Source organism: Silurus aristotelis, assembly GCF_946808225.1.
Source record: "Silurus aristotelis genome assembly, chromosome: 6".
In the NCBI taxonomy this organism is placed as follows: Eukaryota; Metazoa; Chordata; class Actinopteri; order Siluriformes; family Siluridae; genus Silurus; species Silurus aristotelis.
Window position 1 is genome coordinate 32,550,652 of NC_139579.1, and position 8,255 is coordinate 32,558,906.

Sequence of the window (8,255 nt, forward strand, 5' to 3'; positions counted from 1 at the left end):
CACAGGTATATCACTAATAACAATGTTTTTTTTTAATAATCACACATCTGTCACTAATCACTAAGGACAAATTCTGATAAACAGAATGAGGAGCTTCACCTCTCATACCTTCTGATCCATGTCGTTAGTTCTTCTGTCACATGACTCCCATAATTATTGTACCAATAACGCCAAGATTGGGACCAAAATTCCTTGATCTATAGCATTGGGTAGCATCTATAGGAGTCACGTGATAAAAGGAGGAATGACTCAAAGCAGAAGATTCATCAGATGGAGATTTTGGGATGCCGTGCTCGTGTGCATCCAGTAGAAAATGAACGAATCACTGTTTGAGACGACTCGTTCTTCTGAGTCACATTAAAAAATCAGTTCAAAATTACCACTGCTCTCAAGCCCAGTTCAATTATGGGACTGAAAAGGTGGCCTCTCAACACCTGCTCTCTTTAAAGGTCGACTCATTTATCTTTTTTTTCATGGCCTTTGTTTATCTTTATTCTCTCTACTTGACACTGGTGAGCCTGTAACTGCCTTTCTTTGTGCTTCCTGGCGAAATGTCTCATTGCAAGGAGTTCACAGGAAAGGACAAAGGAAGTGGTAATGGTAGCTCATTGGTTAAAGCTGATCAGAGGGTTAGGGGATTCAAGCCTCGGTATTGCCAAGCTGCCACTCTTGGGCCCTTGAGCAAGGCCCTTAACCCTCTGTGCTTGAGTGGTGCTGTATCATGGCTGACCTCAGGTTCCTTACCTGTGCCTGTTTTCTTTCTGTCTATCTCTCCAATTAAATTCATTTCAGATTGCTTAATTGGCATGACAAAAAAATACATTTCCTATTGCCAAAGCAATAAAGAACGTCTAAAGTCATGTGACAAATACTGAAATTAAATCCAAACAGTATATATGTGTAATTGATATCTGGGCCATACAAGTAATGCTTATTGGTTGGTCTTATTGGTGGTGTCTTGGTTATGGTTGTCTCTCAGGAAATGGCGAGATGCTAGAAATCTCGTGGCTGGATTGGCACATTTCGCTTCTTCACCAAGAACAAAGCAACTTTTTTGGTTGCTTCACAAGCATTAATTAGGGTAAATATTTGGTTAATTTTGGGGTAATAGTGGTCTCTCGACTTGAAGCCCTCAAACGTGAGAGCCTTTACAGTACAGATCAGGAAGTAAGTGAATGAGGGAGGTAGTAAACAAATAAACGAGTTCCATTGATGGCTATTGGTTTCAATCCCTCAGGGTTCAGAAGCTTTATTTCATGATTCATTTCCTTTAGGAGCAGAGATGGAGAGGGTTTGGGGAAAGCAGGGGAACCGACTGATGGATTTTTATCTGGCAGTGAAAAGCAGATTGCCTCGAGAATTGGCTCCATCCCTAATGCTAGTGTTTGAAAGACATGTTCTTGCAAGAGTTTATTCCAGCAGGAACACACACACTGAGCAGTATTAAAATCCTTTGAGGTGCTGGAGAGATTAGACAGAAAATAGAATATCAGAGAAAAGAGTTTTAATGTTTACTCCGTATTAACCACTTACAAAGATTTTAATTAGTAAATTACTCCTTGAATGATTCACCAACACTTGAAAATGACTCTATTTCTGTTTCGAGACTCTTTGTTCAGTAATTTACTACCTTTTAAAGTCTTGCTGTGATTTCCATACATTGTGAATTCTTCAGTGATTTGCCCTCTACTCATCACCAGGCCTTCAGTGGTGTCCTACTTGAATCACTGTACCTCTTAATTCCATCATTACGACTCTATGTCTGTAGAAACCATTAATATTATAGAGAAGTGCAGTAGAACAAAGCGCTTCATCACGCACAGGAATCTCAGTGTGCATTTCTGTAGTAACTGTTACCTTCACAGGCTGCAGAAACCCGGTGCATTACAGTTTTCCTGGGGATTTGAAATGAAGGCAAATCATGTGTTTTTTTTGCAAATTCTACAGGAAAGAAAACGCTTAAATAGAAACGGTTCATGAAAAACCTTAACAACTGTTTTGGTGACCTTTCCAGCTTTTCTTGAAAAGTCCGTCTTGTGAATGTCCCTGTAAGTGTAATGCATTCAAATCAATTCCTTCTCCTCTATGAGTTATTGTGAAATAAAAAAGCCCCCAAAACAGCTATTAAATCCACAAGAATATACTTAAGTTTGTGCAGTTTGCTACAGATGCAGTTTGCAAACTCTGACTAGTGACGCTCTCTGACCGTCCAATCAGAGGATGTGAAAGTGCAGATGTTATTGTACACCTGCTAGATGGCTTTGGTGTTGCATACTCAAAATCTGATTGGTTAAAACAACAGCTTTGTTCTTATGTATTTGAAGCTACAGGTGCTCACAATGTTGAAGGCCTCAAAGCAGATTTCTTTGATAATGGGAACATTATGATGGCTGAAATCTGATTGGATAGAAACTCAAACATAGTCTACCAGTAGCAGCACAACTCTGGGAAATAGACTATTGGAAATATTTTAATACATATTAATGGAAAGGTAAGTCAGTGATTCTGATAGAGTGTAGACCAGCAGAGACGGTCTTGCTCACCCATCACTATGTTTAAATATTATATATTTATATCTCATTTTAAAATTATTGTTAATGATATAAATACAGATTAAATAAGGAATCAAACTTTTAGTTTTTTTTTTTTTTTACATGATTTTGTAATAGAAAAAGAAAAAAAACCAGGATGGTTGATTATTTTCCACAACATTGTTTTCTTTACACTACATCAATTTTCCAACAATTCCACACACTGAATTTTTAACCATTTAAAGTAACATATAGTGTAAAAATGCTAAACACTGGAGACTCTTTGCATACACATCTTACAGAAACCGTCCCTCGTCCAGTGTTGCATTTAAACATTCAATTGAAGTACTACTAATTATCAAACATGTTAATGAGCCTTTCATCTCGACCTGTGTGAGAAGCTGCTGTTGTGTACAGTGTTCAGTGGGTTTAATGAGGACTGCAGGAACAATCCTGCTGCTTTTCTTTTCATCATGTCTGCTGTAATTGTGTTCATGTCAGACAGCTGGAGTCGAGGTTTATCATGTAATTCACTACTACAAGAGTTCATCATTCCGTGTTACTTTCACGTTCCTGCGTCCACCCACGTGCTTTAACGCTCGCTATCTATTTAACTCATTTTCACATCTGAATCGTCGACTGCCCACATGTTTCTGCTTTTTATCATTACCTTCCATACAGTTTTCTTTTTAATTAGCTTTGAATTTCTTTCTGCTCGATGACTGAGAGCTGATAATTAACCTTTTATCAGACTGAGTTTCCTACATACACAACTAAACCAGTGTTTGCTAACTAAAACTAACTATATGATAGCCACACAATTTAGCTAAGCTAAATGTGGTTTAACTTCTTTTCTTTTTTTTAAGAATTACTCCTGATCATCTCCAAACTTGAATGACTTTTGGAAATGGCTAAACAGCAATCAACAATCTGCAAGCTATCCTCAGACTCCTCACTTTTACTTTACAGTGTTTAAATGCAGATTAGCGAACGTTCTCAACAGTCAAATTGTTGCTTTAACTAAGTTAAGTAGCTGCATATTGTAATCATTCCATGTGTATATGAGCCCCTAATTTAACTAGAAATGAGTTGATATGTATCGCACGTTGCATGAGCACAGGGAGAGGAGAAAATGTATAATTAATGTGGTTTCAATCAACCGTTTAAAAATCTCTTTTGGATTGGAAAAAAAAAAAAGTGTGAAGTCAAATTGTGTGTCTGCATGGAAGAAGACAAAGCAGAGCAGAAAGAGAGGACCATTAATAAGAGATGCTACAGTATGTGTGCTTATTTTTTGGTGTTCAGACACTACAGGAAGTGATCGTTCTTCTCTGCTGTCAGAGTTTAAATCTCAACAATGAAATATAGAGGAGAAGCAGGAGTGCTGAGCGAGACTCGAATGCCTGTATACATCCTCCTCAAGTGAGTCCCGTCCATTTATAAATAACTTCTCCAGTGAGTCAAGTGAGTTACTTACATTTATCATATTTATTATTTATCTCTCCAGAGATTCACCTGTACTTGTGAATGACGTCTCCAGTAGGTCCATAAGATTTATACATAGAAATATTTATACATAGAGAACTTTATAGTTATTGTGTTGTACAGCAACGGAATGCAGTTTAACATCCATCAAAGTGCAAATAGTAGCAGTTGTGCAAACTGACCAGCACAGATAAATATGCAAATATTTGAAAATAGCATGTAATACAGTATCTATCTATCTATCTATCTATCTGTCTGTCTGTCTGTCTGTCTGTCTGTCTGTCTGTCTGTCTGTCTGTCTGTCTGTCTGTCTGTCTCTGTGCTTGTCTGTCTGTCTGTCTGTCTGTCTGTCTGTCTGTCTGTCTGTCTGTCTGTCTGTCTGTCTCTGTGCTTGTCTGTCTGTCTGTCTCCCTGCATGTCTGTCTGTCTCCCTGCATATCTATCTATCTATCTATCTATCTATCTATCTATCTATCTATCTATCTATCTATCTGTCTGTCTGTCTGTCTGTCTGTCTGTCTGTCTGTCTGTCTGTCTGTCTGTCTGTCTGTGTGCTTGTCTGTCTGTCTGTTTTCCTGCATGTCTGTCTGTCTCCCTGCATATCTATCTATCTATCTATCTATCTATCTATCTATCTATCTATCTATCTATCTATCTATCTATCTATCTATCTGTCTGTCTGTCTGTCTGTCTGTCTGTCTGTCTGTCTGTCTGTCTGTCTGTCTGTCTGTCTGTCTGTCTGTCTGTCTCTGTGCTTGTCTGTCTGTCTGTTTTCCTGCATGTCTGTCTGTCTCCCTGCATATCTATCTATCTATCTATCTATCTATCTATCTATCTATCTATCTATCTATCTATCTATCTATCTATCTGTCTGTCTGTCTGTCTGTCTGTCTGTCTGTCTGTCTGTCTGTCTGTCTGTCTGTCTGTCTGTCTGTCTGTCTGTCTATCTGTTTGTCTCTGTGCTTGCTTGTGTGTGTGTGTGTGTATAAATTTTACACGCAGCACCTTTAACAATGGACATTTTCCCCAAAGTTATGATGTAATTTTTGTTGCTTGTTATCTGTAGCTAATGGAAGTTTAATGCCCATACATTTGTTCTTATAATTTAATCCCTAATGAGCAAGCCAGTGGCAACTGTGGGGAAAAACTCACTGAGATGATCTTAGGAAATAAGTGTAAGAGGAATCCGACTTAAAGCGGAACTCCATCCTCATCACCGAATGTGTTTTCAAATCAAATGAATCTGATGTCACTTTCCAATGACTCCTGCAGTCAGTCATTAATAAGAGGAGTCATTTATAAATGGAAGTAACTCACATCAGCAGTTGTTCACCCACATACTGCATAGCACATGTTCCTGGGGAACGTTGTTTCTTCTCACTGTGTACTGCGCTTTATATGGTTGGAAGGACGGTGAAAGTGTGCTCGATTTGATTGGGTCTGCATGCACCTTCTCAAGTGGTTCTCTTATATTTGTCAACAACTTCTTCAGATTGTGACTTTTCTTTTGTGCATTTTTTTTGTTTTAAGTTTTCTCATGGTTTAAGTCTTATGTTTTATTATTTCTCTGTAACATAACATTTATTACACCACAGCTCTGTTAAATTCTATGATGATTAATCCTCTATAACAGCAGCTCTGACAGTAGAGCAGATTTATAACTTCCAGTTCCTGGGAGAAGTATGGAAACTCCTAGTGAATTTTGAGATACACTCACAGATGCTTTATGCACACTCAGCATCTTGGAGAGTTTGTTTTTTCAAACTTTCAGCTGAATTACTTTGCTGGGCCTCTTGTAAAACTCGCCAACGATGTTCTTCTCTAGTTGGAGATTTCTTTGTTTCCTATGATCCACTTACAGAACTCGGACATTCGCTTCAGCTCATCGTCTCTTTGTCTGGTGAAGTCGGTTTCAATGAGCCGCAGTCCAGATGGTTGGCATGGTGAGGAAGTATAGAATTTTTGCCATGTTGGTTCCTTTTACTTTCCATAATAAGTCTCCATTAAGTTTCCACCTCCATGTGTGAGTGTGGGGGTGAGGGATTCTAATCACATCTTCTCTCCTGTTCTCTGTCGATCCTCCGTTGGAGACAAAAATGTCCCATTCCAACCTTCATCCACTCATTCACTGTCACATTACTGTGTGTTTTTGCCTTTTACATGGTTTGTTACATAGAAACATAAGAAACCTGCATGTGTCTCAAACACCATACAAGATTCCACATTTTTTACAGGCTCTGTATCAGAATCAGCTCATTAATATAATAACTAACCTGTGATTTGCAGCTGCACAACTACCAGAGCTGCTGTTCTAGAAAACTAATCAACCCCTTGGGATTTGGGAAGTTCAGCAGTGTGAGGTATAAATCATCATAATCAACACTCAATCAGTGTTGAAGGAAACATGATTTGAGCATTTTGTGTACAGAAATCTCCGGTGTCCTGTGTGAATGAAACAAAATGGTGGTTAATGAACAGACGTGTGTGTGTGTGTGTGTGTGTGTGTGTGTGTGTGTGTGTGTGTGTGTGTGTGTGTGTGTGTGTGTGTGTGTGTAATACTAAATCCCAGGTGAAAAATTAGTAAGAATGAGGTTGGAAGTGTTTTTTTTTTTTTCTTCATCTTTAAACAAACAACGTCCATGAAATTATTTGAACCCTGAACTTATTATATTATATATAATAAATTATATTTGAACCACTCCATATTAGGAGTCTGTGCTGATGAGTAATGAGCTTCTGCATTAGCAGTTTATTGTTAGAGTTTCTTAGGTTACTGAGGGATCAGTTTCTGTATTTATATAAGTTGGTATGTAAAGAAGTTTGGTCCCCTGGTGGTCTAGTGGTTAAGATGCAGCGCTCTCACCGCTGCGACCCGGGTTCGTTCCCCGGTCAGGGAACCATCCCCAGCCACTCTCAGTGCCGGTCCCAAGCCCGGATAAATTGGGGAGGGTTGCGTTATTAAGGGCATCCAGCATAAAACATGTGCCAAATCAAACGTGCGGAGGATCCGCTGTGGCGCCCCCTAATGAAAGAAGCTGAAAGAAAGTTTTAGTATGTAAAGAAGTTTCTGAGTTATTGACCTACAGTGCATCAGTGTTCACAGCACTTCACTTTTTCTGCATTTTGTTATGTTACATCTCTGGAGGGATCTGAAACTGTCTGTGCACCGACGCTCCCCATTCAACCCGATGGAGCTTGAGAGGTTCTGCAAAGAAGAATGGGAGAAACTGCACAAAAAATATGTGAAGTTGTAGCATCAAACTCAAAAAGACTTGAGGCTGTAACTGGTGCCAAAGGAGCTTCAACAAAGTGTTGAGAAAAGACTGTGAATATTTTTTTTTAAATATTTATTTAAATAGAAAGATGGAAACAGTAATTTGGAAAAGAAGAATAGAAAGAAGGCAGGAGAGAGAAAGGGAAAGAAAAGGGTATATTGATTGATAGAAATGGAATATTTTTTTCTCGATTTTTTTATTTTCAATAAAATTGCAAACAAACTTCTTTCCCATTGACATTATGGTGTTTTGTTTGTAGAATTTTGAGGAAAGTAATGAATTTAATACATTTTGGAATAAAGCTGTAACATAACAAAGTGGAAAAAGTGAAGCTCTGTGATTAAATTGTTATTAAATTACTACAATATTGAGCTACTGGGTAAGTGAGTTATTGAATTACTGAGTTATTGAGCTTATAATTTACTGAGTTATTGAGTCATTGATCTACTCTGCTATTGAATTGCAGAGATAGTGAGAAATTGATTTATTGAGTTAGTAAGTTACTGGGTTATTGAACTACTGAGGTATTGAGTTAATGATTTATTGAGTTATTGAAATACTTATTTACTGCATTATTGATTTATTGAGTTACTTAATTACTGAGTTACTGCACTGTTTAGTCAGTGGATTAATGAATTAGTAAATTGCTTGTTTACTGAGTTAATTATTGGTCTGCTGAGTTGCTGTACCTGTTGTTTTTGCAGTGCGTCGGTGTGACCACAGAGGGCGCTGTGATCCTTCTCATTCACTGGCACTCTCACTGCAGTGAAACATATACACTTATTATGCACACCTGTGATTATTTACACACACACACACACACACACACACACACACACACACACACACACACACACACACACACACTGCATTACGTTAATGTAAAATATATTGTATACAGAGAGACACAAGATGTTCCTGGATATTGTGAAAGAGAGACAGTAAGTGGTAGAAACGAGAGAGA